The sequence below is a fragment of the Varroa destructor genome, unplaced genomic scaffold (assembly GCF_002443255.2).
Source record: "Varroa destructor unplaced genomic scaffold, Vdes_3.0 BEIS01000002.1, whole genome shotgun sequence".
NCBI classification, from domain to species: domain Eukaryota; kingdom Metazoa; phylum Arthropoda; class Arachnida; order Mesostigmata; family Varroidae; genus Varroa; species Varroa destructor.
In genome coordinates, this window is record NW_019211455.1 from 44,051,998 (window position 1) to 44,066,389 (window position 14,392).

The window sequence follows — 14,392 nt, forward strand, 5'->3', positions numbered from 1 at the left end:
GCTTAGTTATCCCTCAAAAATGAAGCTTTGTTGATTAATCTAGCAGTAAACAGCACTCACAACGATGAAAAACTGTGTTCGGCAACGGTTTAGAAAACCACAACAAGTACCTCATGACCAATACTATTACATTCCCGTCTGATAATGCTTCTACTGTTCTAGAGACCCAGCGTCCGCGCGCAGACGTCCGCGCGCTCTATTCGCAGAAGGTGCGAACGAAATCCGTAACGCACGTTTGTATCGTAACAGTACCGCAATAGGTTTATTGTCTCAACTTATGTTAGGTCATTACTGGGTATCCGCATAATAGAATAGGGTACCTATAACGGTGGCTGGTCACCGAAGGTAGACCTAAATAAAGCAGGAAGTAGCTACCACAGGTCCCATCGAGGTCAAGCGGATATCTTCATTGGGCTAGGTGCAATGTGCGTTTTTGCATTAGTCATAGCACCCCCTTATAGGTCAGGTAAGATTCTGCGCATGCTTAAACCCCGCCAGATGGAAGACATCAAAAGCTATTTATTTGAAACAAACTAAGCAATTAATATTGTCTGTATGAAAAAGAACGCTTGTCTCCTATGTAATGTATTTACAATGACTGATAGGTATTATGTCATGTCTTCCAATCCTGCTAGAGAAGACACAACGCGAGCGACGTACAAGGTTATCTTTAGGTGAGCTTAAATTAAGAATAGCAGTATAAACTGAACTGACATACCCTACCTGCGCCTGAGTTCGTCGTTGAAATTCCCTGGATATTTTTCTACGAACCTTTTTAGGCAAATGAAAGCAAGGAGTAACCAGGCTCTCACCAAACTGAATATCGTAACCTAAAATACGTAGTACTATGGTTGCATTTGACAAAGAAATTACCCTCATAGTGAGGAGTTATATATACTAGTCACGCCGATAGAATGACACATATAAAGAAGCTTACGTTGCCTTAGCGTTTTAACGAGTTCTGGAACTGAAAGTTGTGAAGCATTTGAGGATCGGCCAAGGAAAAATTCTTATTACGTTTAGAAGCATAACGCGGGCCATGGCTATCTTTAAATGTTGTTTGAGCTCTATATCTTAGCGTAACATCGAAGCGACCCATTTTTCAGCCATAGTCTGTTGAGGAACACTTACAGTTGTAATCATTTTATTGTAGGTTCGATATAATTTTCGCAGGGTGATTTTTTTATGTTATGTTCCATAGATTTTTTTTTATCAATTTCGTTTTCTCTGAGGATCATGCAGTGGTCGGGTTAAAAATAAGTACCTACATGATATCTAAACGAGAACAAGATTCGACATGGTGCATCCGAAGTTTTTCAATTAGGTTCTTTAACATATTCAACCTCTTCGAAGTTAAGCAAAAAGCTCAAAAAAAAAAAAAAAAAAAAACGAACCCCTCATGAACAACTACGTTGCTCTAATAAGTCGAAAATCTTCGATCTTCGTTTTCGTACTGTGGCTAATAGAACCGCCCTACAAAGGCGTGACGTAAAAGTACGTACGATTGATATATGTAAACACTATGCACAGGACGATCGTTCTTCATCTTGCTGGTCGTACGCTGTCAATAAAATATCTAAATTTGAAGTATACATTCCAGTTATGAGCCACAGGTATATATTTATGGAATAGCAGATTCTTAATCTTGTTACTTTAAATAAAGCTCTAGACCCCTTCAAATCAGCTCTAAGCGTTTGAGAAAGAACGTTCTGTGGACAACGACAAAGAATATTTTCCTCGGTATAGATAAATACGCATATTTATAAAGCGGAGCAACAACTACACATAGTTGTCCCACACATAGTTATGGGGAAAAATGAACAATGACAAGGCTATCTAAAGGTAAATTTTCTAACGGTTCATGTAGTACCGACATTGAAAATAGAGCACAAACCGTAAATTTAGTCGTATATATAAAGCGGGACAAAAGTATCTTGACAATTTAGAAAATGTTAACTTTATATTTTTTAATACCTTTATTTCTACTACGTTTTATTGTCCTGCTCCTTTAATAGGTAAAACGAAAACCTTTGAAATGTTAAGAGACTTCTGCTCCATCGCGTATATATATATATATATATTGGGTTGTCAAAAAAGCACTGATTGTTTTTAAGCTAGAATGGAGGTAAATGTTTTCTGCGTCCTACAAAAATACTATCCAACTAAATATGCGCCATTTTGATTAATCAACGACGCCGTAACCCTATCATTTTAAAATGAGTGTAGCTTCTAGGTGAACGATTGTGACAATTGATCTTTGCATTTTTCAATTTATGTTAAACGAATGCCATTAAAAAAGCTTTGCAGAAACCAAAACAGATGATTTGCTGGTGTTAGATTCGAACTATATGGCGAGTGAACGCGCTAGAAACTTATTGAAGTTTTCTACATTTTTTTTACTAGTGACTAAAGATGTATATGGTCTGCCATCGTCACGGTGGTGGATGAAGCCCCTTTTTGTTCATTGGCTCCGGGTCAATTTTTTCTCCAATGGCTTATTGTAGTCCTACTCGTTGTTGATAATATATAGAGATCTAGATCATTTTGCTGCGCGGCAAGAGCTCCTTAATACCCTTTAACCCCACCTTTGGCATCAGTTTGAGCTTCGCCACAGATTGCGAATTGCATATTTTTTTTCCTTATTTGCGGCACTATTATCATCACTGCCTTAGAAATGGGCCATATTTTGTTGCGTCTCTGTAGAACTTTACCAATGTTCGCCTTAGAAAAATTATAACCCGCTATTATCTAAAACCACTGTTGGTTTTGTGTTCGCAATGATTTAACTCACTTTTTTGGTAATTAGTCGACCACTACAAAGGGCATATTTGTCATCAAAATTTCCAGAACGGAGAAATAACACCATCTTCGAGGACACTTTATCGCGCCTGAATTGTAAAATATAACAAATTTTGAAGAGATTTCATTTACCTGCAAAACGCTCTATTTTAGGTTTGAATTCTAACAGATTTCTTTTTACCGTCAAATCTCAACTTTCAACCCGACTCATATTAACCACCTATCTAGAAAACGGTCAATTCTTTCTTGACAATTCAAATTGTGTGTGTGCGTATATATCTAGTAGAATATATGATTATTTTGTTAATTTTTTTTTTAAAACTTTCTTTCTCTATCTTCTACTGTCAGACCATTGTGCTACTTCATCTAGCCGGGAAACCTATTTGAATCCTTGGCTTTCCTCACAAGTTTCCATAGGCCCACACACCGAATAATAATAAATCAACAGCCTTCAACTTCTTAATTGTAGTGCTTCTACTATCGAGTTACCACAACGGAGGGGGACGGTCGTTAAATGGATGACCCGCCCATCTCATTAGGTTAATTAAACCCTTTATTCCAGTTCTTTGAGCAATGCTAAAGAAAATATGAATTATATAATACGCAGGTATGAATTATGTGAAAGGTACCAGCAAATAACAGGAACCTTTGGTACGTCGGACGGCAATGATTGTTGCTTCAGACAGATGACGGTTTATTATGGCATAAAATATATACTCGGGATAAATTCGAAATTATTAGACCACTTGCATCGCTTCTAAGCTTATTGTTTGGCGCGTTACTACCGCACTATCATAAACAGTTCACCTTGACAGAATAACTTACTACAAACTATCCATACATAGTCGGCAGATGTTTATAGGCGTGATCGAGCAGAAATATACAATTAGGAGAAACATGTCCCATACTTTTGGATTAAACACTTACTACATCAGAGACTAACAATATGATTACGTAACTCAAATACGGTTTTGCTGTTTCGACTAATCTATGTCAAAACACAGAGTAAAATACATAGGATAAACGTTAGATGCCTGATTTTACCATAACGGTTTATTAAAATGAGGTTTGAGTTCGGTATAATTGTTGGTGAACAGGAGCTGGAAGTAATTTATAAAAATTTCAAATAATCTACAGTTTTCCTTGAGTTGAAGGTGGGCAATGGGTGCGTTATGATTCCAAAGCCAATTGGGTCTACAAGTCGAAGCTGACTTTCTATTGGGACTGTTGGACTGCGAAAAAAACCTGCATCTCCTGCAAATGTTAAAATAATCGCCTATGGATTTTTCTATAATAACGCAGAGCTACTCCCGTTAGCGTAGGCGCAGCTAAATACTTTAAGAAAATAGATTTGTTTTAAAAGCTACTGAACCTTTTAGTCGACAAGTGTATATGCATAGGTACCTGCAATAGACGATTTATAAGCCTTTATAATATAGGCATGATAAAAAAAAAAAACGACCGATCCGGCAGGCTCAGAGTGACAGGTAGCGCGTTTGGTATTTTCAATAAGTAAATATATATTATATAAAAATCATAAACAGATAAATATACCCATCTTTGCAGCACCCGTATTTGAAAAGTTTTCATTTTCTATTCCTTCCATGACCAACAAGAGTAATGCTGATATGTAAAACAAAGTAATAAACGCAACTTTAGTTCGACTAACTTCCTTCAAAATAGCTAAACGAAATAGAAAGTGTCGGAGACAAAATATCTCTGACACTTTCTTTGAAGCCAATGCGCATATTATTCAAATCCAGTGACTTTCCAGCTCCCTGTTGGCTACTTATACATCTGAACTCAACTAGAACGTGGGCTGTGCAGAATTTATTTAATTACATATTGGTTTATATCAGAATAAAAAGGCTGACCCCAATGATTTATTGAAACGTAGGCAAACGCACGGAATGATCAGGCGACGTTATGTACGACGTCGCACGATGCATGTACACTTTTTACCTTTCATTTAACAAACAATGAAGACTTACCTTTCGGATGTTTAAGTATGATTACTGATGGCAGAGATTTTGGTAAATGTCACAAACTGCAACCATTCTTTTTAGACCTAATAATTATTGATGGTAATAGTGATTTGTTTTAATAAGTTTAAAAAATTAGCGTTAAAGTTTAAAAAAATTCCACCACGGTTATTATGTATTAAGTTACACAATTTATCTAAAGACAAACTAAAAGCTAGAATGTATCGTCATGTTACGTTTGCGCCGCTCCATATCTCGAACCTGTGTTGATGAAAACCTAGCGCCGCTGGGCTCGAGTCCGCCTTCAGCACTGATCGATCTGGGTCGAAAAGTAGCTTCGTCTCAAATCTAGCACGAACTTCATAGAAGCAATTGTATTTATCTGTGGGCAGATAAGGAGGAAGAAGAAAAAATATTCTACCACTCAAACACGTCATACTGCATATGGCATCATGCCAAGTATGCGCTAAGGAAAAGGTAATTTGCCCATTCATACGAAAGAGCAACTCGACGACAGCAGAACATCAATGGACGAACACTCAGTATTCTCATAGCTGCAGCAATAGACCCTGACGCATATCTATCTGAACGATGTAGTCCAATTGTCGACTAGGGTAATTTTCGAGATTGATCAGAGATGACTCAAAAAACAGACCGCAGTTATTATTTCCGTTGGCACAGTGCCTCCACCCAAAAGTCTTCGCCGCTTACAGTCGATATATATATATATATATAACATTGCTAATATCAGATTATTTTACCGCATAAATAACACGTGTCGGCATGTGTACGTTATGCATCGTGCACTGCAGCGTAAATAACGAACGTGGGCTGGATCGCTAGGCGACCACAGCGGCGAAGTAGAACAGTTGCTTGAGATGAATTCAGTATAAACCTATCGGCTATGAAGGCTTAATCTACCCCATTGGTACCCCCCGAAAAATGTTGATCGATTAAGTATAGTTGTACTGACTGATGTGAATTGAGAGGTGAGGCTTAAATTTGTCGCTCCGCTTTGTCTTGGTCACCATGCAGAAACGCTGATATATATACTCTTCTATGTACAAGTACCACATTAGTCAACCTTCTTTTGTTAGCGCCGTACGAACAGTATGAGACGGAAGTTAGTTAAGCGGCGCTTGTCCGAAGTTCAAGTTGAACAAGTGTTTATCCATCGATGTCGCCGGCACAGGACAGGTGTACCATTTTGATGAAGAGGTGAGTTTTCTATTTGTTAACATGGCCGCCGTAATGACACAGGTATTGGCAAACAATATGATGTTTATGAGTGAGAAGAATAGAACTACTACGTCTGGACTATTCGACTAAACGTATCTTTTGGCAGTATGATACGACCGTAACGTTTAAAAATGCAAAAATTTAGAGGCAAAGAATAAGACAAGCTTGCTTATTATCAGGATAACTTAACGAAAACGCTTTTTTGGTTCAAACCTAACCAAATATGCAAAAGGCAAAACAACTCTCGCCGCAGAATATCCTTCGTAATTATCTTTCAGTAATCTTATATGTCTAGAGTCGAGCAGACGTGCAACAACTGAACAGAAAAACCTCTATTTCGAATGAACGCATCCTCGTTAGAACCCTACTGTTCTAAGAAAAGATTCGGCCTTTGTATTCATTTAATCTAGCCCTTATAGCTTCTGTTTAGAGTCGGAAAGGACAGAATAAAGTGCGAGGCAGAGCTAACCTTCGATCGAACTTGAGGTAGGAAAAAAGGCGGCACATTTTTCTGCAAAAGTACCGTTCACTTTTTTGATGGTTTTTAATTCAAGTTAGTATTGGAGAAAAACTCCCATCGAGGTTGGTCGTACCGTAAAGTTTTGGGGATGCCAACCAATCTAGCAACATCTTGAGTCGACATGAATTAAAAAATCTTGCCTCAGAGCTTTTGAGTAACGTACAACTCAAGCCAATTTCGTAAAATTTATTGATTTCTTCCCGACACTTTTTCTGTCTTGTCGCTTAGTGCGTATGGTGGTGACACATTCGATTTTGCTGGCACCCCCTTCTCAAGCAGTTCTATTTAAATTTGACATCGAAGGCACTGGCAGTAAAATCCCTCAGGGGGAGCGAAAAGTTGGTCCAAACAGAAACCCCCTAAATATCGAACACCACGCCTCAAAAGTATCTTAGCGGCTGCGTTTGTCTTGGAAGATTCGAGTGTGACGACAGTGGGGGTCATTCGAATTCCTACTGCTAAACAAATATTCGACCATCAATCGTTAACAAAAAGCATACCCTACCAATAGAGTTTACTCCATCAAGCCAGATACATCACATATACGCAAGATCTGTACCTAAATACCGGAAGGCCCTGTCGACATTTAGTAGGTTATTGTAGAAAATAGATGCATAACCTAGAAAAAATTACGAGTCGGGCCACTTGCGACCTACTATTTAGCATAACTTAAAATTAGCCTAATAATTTTATCATTTGTAAAGGTGAGACGTTTCGTAGTACTATATACCCTTTAGGCTACTCGAGTTCAAGAGGAGGCACAACTGTTAACGGGTATTCCATGGTAGGTTAATGTGTAACATGTTAACCTGTTAATCTTAGGGACACGTGGTGGTCTAGGTTCGAATCCAGGCGCAAAGTTACGCTGCGATGTAATGCCTAACGGCGATGCTGAATATACAACGTTTATATACCTTGGACATTTGCATCCAAATACCCATTTAGATACACATAATTAACCACGAAATGCAGAATCCTTAATCTAGCAATATATACTAAATTGTACACCTAATAACATAAAGTAACTTCAGCGTATCCTATGGGGTTTCCACTAAATTAAGTACATGAGCCAGATAGCTTGCAACGCAGGTTAACGGATAGAGCGCAACAAGGCGTCATTGTAGGATGCATATTGTGGGATAAAGTATGCTTGAATTGCATTGGGTCCTCTTTCACCTCTTGTGAATCCTCCTCTTGAGTCTATTCGCCAGCTTCTTCCGATCTTTCTCTGTAATGCGCCCTGGCAAGAGATGACACGTGTCCATGATTGGTGATCATTTAAACGCACCGCCGTCTTTCCTGCTCGTGCAACTCGCTTTTGGGCTGCGCGAAAGCATTCAAAAACCCTATGGATCAACGCAGGAGCGTCCAATGTGGCACGCGGTGCCTCAGAGGCGAAATTTACCTCTGGCTTTCTACCATCGTCATTTTGTCCAGTGTCTTACATCCCTCTCCTTGCAAAAGGAGGAGGCAGTTAGTAGCATGGATAGCATTACTGCATCAACTAACGAGAATTACGGGGAGTCTCCTTTTCCGTCCAGGATGTGGTGTGCCGATCTGGTATGACAGTGGGAAGCTGGCAAGGTCTGCGCGTTTGCCAAAAAGGCTTACAAGAGAAAGACAGGGTCTATACTTTAGGACGGTTGTGCACGCACGCGTTCGTTTCGCTTTTGCACTCTAAAGCAGAGGCACTTTCGCTATCTACCTTAATTTCTAGCTTTTATATGTAGAAACGCGAACACCGACCCACTACGAACCTGAAGGCAGCTCAGAAAAGTCGCACGAACAGCATTCGTGCACGTCTCTAAATATCACTGGCTATGATCCTTCTGTCTTCAACCGAAGACTATTCCTAGACAGTGAGAAAGTGTCATAGTTTTATCGGGCACAGCCAACATGTTACAGGATGAGGCTTAGAAGTCTCCGATCTCACTTCGACGCCGCCTGGAACGGACCTGGGGCAAATTAAAATGAATACCGTATCCTCGTCTGTATGTGGTTCGTGCCGAGATATGGAGACGTCAAACGGCTCTATGAGTTCTGTTACCGAGACCGAATGCGTCACAACTTCTGAGCAGAACACAGCAGTTCGGCCTGCCCCCAGAGGGTCCAGTTTCACGAACCTTTTTGGACGTATGACAATTGCTTACGGATAAGGGCTGTCTTTTGTTCACTTCTCTCTGCGCAAAGGGTCTATGGGTACATGTGAGAAACCCGTCGTGGGATTTACGCCTAACCAAGTTGGGGGAACACATCTACTGATTCGTATTAGTTTACGAAGCACTCTGTAAGCATAAAATAAGTTAAGTGAAAGATTGAGATTTAGGTCTAGCTACTCCTCGGCCTAGGTAAGGGATGCTACGACAGCATTGCACTCCTACGGCACTCCAAAGGAAATTAGGCGTGATAATTTATCGAGGCCTAACACCTCTATGCCCACACAGTCCCAGGCATATGGAAATGAAAAAGAAGGAAAGAGGCCCAACGAGGTGAAAATCTTTGAAAAAGCTGCAGCACCACCTCCACTTTCACTAATGATTATTAGATTGGGAACCATCTGTTACCTATGCCTTCTAAGGGCTGATGTGCACGAGGGCTTGTTGCCTGTTAAAGCGTACAAATAAACGGGAGTGGGCTTGCCGAATCTAGCTTGGAACGACAGCTTTCTACCAATGTTTTAATCGTTGTAATTATCATTAATATTATTACAGTTTATTGTTACAGCGCCTTTTCTATTGACATGGGATCAGATTAAGCTTTCGTTAACACCAGTGCTTGTAGAGACCAGGTAAACTACATAAACTCCGCCTGAAGTTGATCTAATGCAGATCTATGGGGCGCTCCGTCTAAAGCAGTGGATAATTCTCATCTACGAGCTGCCTCGAAATGAAAATAGATATTTAATTGAAGTTTTTGCATCTGCTAGAACGAACATGTTCACTTAATTCAACCGCGATTCGGTTGGTTTTTAAATCGGGGCCTAGAATTTATAAGTGAATTCCAAAACCCTTTTTCATATATCTACAAGTAACGATTTATCTTGATAATACGATACTGGTACATTTACGCTAATCAAAATTTTCGCTCAAACACCGGATTCACACCGTATTTCGTTCTAAGATGCCGAGCTGAAACAAGAGCCTGTTTTCAGTGAAAGCTCAAGTTATCTATCTAATGGTGCTTTTACGCAACTTCCTTATGTGTTCCACCCAACACATACTTGGTTTGCCGTTTCAGCGTAGTTATGCAGTAGAATACTATACTTTTTTTCTAACAGTTTGGCGACGTGGCGCCATCTTTACTAGGTAATGCTTTATAGAGTCTGACCACAACTAAAAAATTGAGTTTGAGTCAAAATGGGCAAGATATCCTTGTACTAGTGAATAAGCCTGTGATCCTTTTGTCAACTAACTTTCGCATTAACGGTAAACACTTTTCGATCGAAATAAATCGATAACTAGGACCGGATAGGTTATGTCAAAATTGCTTTAGAGATTAGAACAATGACGAAGTCTCTTGGCCTTTACGTCTTCAGCCTAGACCTATTTGACCTTAGCAGCTAACCTGGAATTCTCGTTAGTTGTGCAATGCATGCGCATTAAGAGCGCTGCAGGCTCAATTTTCAAGATACCAGTGTCCTTTGAGACGCATCTCTCTGCATCGCGATCACTTCTATATGCGACTTTCGTTGGTTTTGCTCCGAACAGTGATAAGAAAGCTCAGCACCGACCACTTACCCTTCACTGTAGTAGCTAATCGGATCTACGATCCGCAGTGATTTCGTCATAGAGCCAATGACTTATTCTTCAGCGTAGGCTGAAAACTAGGGCTGGTATTATCACGCTTAGAGCTTTTGAAAGAGACAGCTGCACCTTTGTATGCAGCCTTCTGTCTACGCTCAGCTACTATAGTATTTACAAGGTGGATGGATTTGGGACACAACGAAATAAAGGCATATATATATATAAAAGGGAAGGGAGGTTCCCCCAGCGTTTAGCCGGAACAGGATCATTGTTCGATGAGTGAAAAGCCGATGCGTTGCTTTCAAATATCGACAGACTTTCACCCCCTAGTAGGTCGTTTGACTTGGCCCCGGTTTGACCCTTCACATACACTATTATGGGCAGAATGGCCAGCCCACGTCAAATATTGATAACAGGACCCGGACGATACAGGAAGGTCTATCCACATTTTGCCTCGAATGAATCAGGACAAAATGTATGAGCTTACAGTCGTGGATCGCCATGATTGGCACGATCAGCACCAGCAAAATGACCATTGTCATTGAAGAGAGCTCCAAACGAGCAGACAAGGGATACTACTTCGTTTTCACTTAAACAAGTCCGCGACTGTTGAGCGGGAGGCTAAAAAGTATCCACTAACCGATAGGAAATTAGCGAGATAAGCCGGCACACGAAAACTCTATTTTTCTTTCGTGTGACTATCGGCAACGTCGGCTATTGGCTTTTTACTGCCGCTTCAGTGCGAACGTTTAAAGAAGCTTAGCGCGAAGAAAAGAGAGAAGACAGATGAGCGTCTTGCAATCAGCCCAACAAACCTCTGGTAACGATTGTACTGAGGCTAACGCTATTGCACCTTAATGGAAACGGGCCTTGAACGCATGCTTCTGAATAGAGTGAAGATTCTTAATCGATAACCACGAGCGAACGGTTAGTCGGTAAAGCGGTACGCTATGGCTGCTCGTAGTAACAATAAAGAATGCTACATTACGGGAGAGTTCGAAGAGAACGAAGATCAACGAAGATTTAACGAGGTGAGATTTGGCTAGGAGCACTACTGTTTCTATAATAAGGTTATTGAGGTTGTGCTAGGATCTGGAATATGATGGCTTGTAGGTTGAACCGTGCCCGAGCGTTGGTTTAAGCAAACGGAATAAGCTTACGTGGAGCTATTATTTTTTCAAGCAGTCTGTCAATTTCATATCGAACGCACGCATAAATACTTCATTTAGTGACCAGTCACATACATATCATTATCTATAGGTCGATGAGTTGGGAAATCTATCCGACTCTGACTAGGTCAGTCCTAACCTAGGTCACTAAGGATAATACAATGATAGGACTAATTCTAAAAAATGTCCAACAGGAACAGGGTTAGTCACTTTTTTTTTTATTGTTTAACAACAAATAACGAACGTGGCCCTACAAGGCCAACAACAATAATAATAATGTACAAACGAATACCTGCGTTAAATGGCGGCAAGTTACCCAAAATCAGTATCACATTCTAGTTGAAGGTCCTTCGTCACGAATTGTTCCCTCTCGCGACCGTCTGATCACATGAATCACCGCGCGATGGCACATGATACTGTAGATTTGTCACTTGAAGCCTCGGGTGTGTGAGCCCTTATTGTTTCTTTATCCATAAATCACAGGCTCGAATTATACTCTCCGACTTGCATATCCTATTTTCTTCCCGCAAGGGGTGCGTTCCCTCAAAGGGAGGCATACTCACAACTACGCATAGTCAACAAAGACAATGGTTAGACCTTGATCTCGGAGTTTGATAGAAGCTGCATCCATACATCGGCCTATTTTACCCTAAGAAACGGTGAAGCAGTTCTTATGGCCACCTTATAAAACGGCTGGCTCTGAAACAGTATCTCCACCGGCAATGGCTAGATAGTCGCAAAGTCTTCCTCGTCTCCAAAAAGCTACTTCAAGCAACCCAGTTAGCTAGTCAATGCTGCCGTCTGATCGAAATTTCCTGTATGCTGGAAAGCTCTACAGTGCAACAAGGTCTGCGATGTTAGACACAACCGTGGCGCATAAGAGATGTTATGATAACCATTACAAATACATTGGAAGAAGCGACATCACGTTTTGTTCACTTCACTTAATCCTACCGACGTTTGGATATCCTATCCTTCATCTCAGCTCATTCCTCGGCCATTCTCGCACTTCCAGGTGAAGTTCGCTTTTTTTGCCATCGGATGTTGCATAATCCGGCGTTTCCACATTCCCTGCTATCCAAGATAGCTTAGCAAAATTATACTGGAACTTAACCCATGGCGCCGAGATTATGTAGATGCTGGCGTCATCTGAGATAGCGAAACCTCTCCGAAAAATAGACGCCCGTAAATAACCACATCCGAACGTGCCTGGGTAGGTACAGGATAGTCTGCCATTATTCAAACTTTAAGCCACTTGGAGGAGATCTACCCAGTCAAGGCGAAAACGTAGCTATAGGGCTCTAACATAACTGTAATTTCTAGTTATAGTTGAACGACGTGAGCTATAGTTGAGAACCTCACGATTCTAGATACCTATAAATAGATAAAAATGTTAATTTGGTCCTTTTTGATAACTGGGTCGAGAAACTCCAATTCATGGTTTAACTTTAGGAATCTCAGCAATGTTATTATAGCAAGGGACTTTAGTGCGCATGCTACTCCTTGGAATAAGAGTCACACAGCGCGTGGAAGTACTGGATGGTAGCTAACAACATACATATAATTAGCAACGGTACTCATACGTTTAAGCAGAAGATCTTATACTCGACAATCGATCTCACAATTGGTTCCACGATGGTCAAGCAAGAAATTGTGAGAAACTTTCCGACCATTTCCATACAATATACTACATTAACAGCCGAATGAGTGAAAACATGTTGACCTTCCATTTGAAGTACAATTAACATTGACCCACATAGATGTTTGAGATCGTAGAAAGGATTAGCAGGCCGCAGGAGGACCCGCCAACACAGAAGTTCGTTGCGATGCTAAACAACCCCAAGGGGAAGTGTAGAATCTGTAAGTGGCAGTCTTAAGGAGTCCCCTAATTACTACTGGCGAACCTTCGACATTACAACAACAATATTAATTGTGTGAGATCACTGCAATTGTTACGCTCTCAGAATGCTAGGCACTAAGTTATGACTTATGAAGCCAGATAAGAACAAGTAATTCGGTACCCTAGAAAAAGCTCGTAGATGAACTAAAGGCACGAGTCTATAAGGTATTTTATTAAAACTAAAAACCGAAGGTGATTTCAAAGTTTATTCGCTCAAACAAACGATTGACACAACCTAGATCCCTCGTACAGCGGCCGAGGACACCAATAGTGCAATCGAATCCTTGAAACGTAAACAGTACTGAAAGTTAGGCGGCGCCCTGGCAAATCTGTTTGAGGAAATAATTAGACAAAATACGGATCTAATATTTTTTATGAGGTTATAGATAAGATGACAGAGTCATTCTATTCTAAGCGTGCTAATCTCATATGAATACACAAATTTGGTAGAAACGACAGTGATTCATCAACTTACAGGTTTATTAAACGCGATTAATATGACAGCGAAAAAGATTATAACCGACAAACTGATCAGGAGAACGGTACTAAACAACTTACTTCAGATATATGAGAAAGAGCTCGACATCGACTGCTACTACGTCGCTGTTAGAAATGACAAGAGGCGAGATAGATAAAACAGGTTGCAGGAGAGGATTATGTGCTCTAGCAGCGTTTTATTTTAAAAACTCCTTCGACCCATCACGAGGTCATACTACAACGACTTGAGGAAAAGCACGTCGAACCCTATCTCAGGGGGGTCATAAGGAGTTACCTAAATAATAAGCGCATTGTAAATGAAAAGACCACGTTGAGGTTGGCCTTTTCTCTAGAATATAGGTTATGATGACATCCTGTAGCAGGACTATCTAGACTTGGCAAAACCAGTAATGTTAGCCGATGATTTAGCAGCGGTAATAAAAGGTACAGACAGTAACAAACTTCAATACAAAATTAACGACCTGTGCCGACATTACCAACACTTGGATCAACGACCATAGCCTCGAACTACCCCCGCAAACGACGAAACTGGTAATACTCAG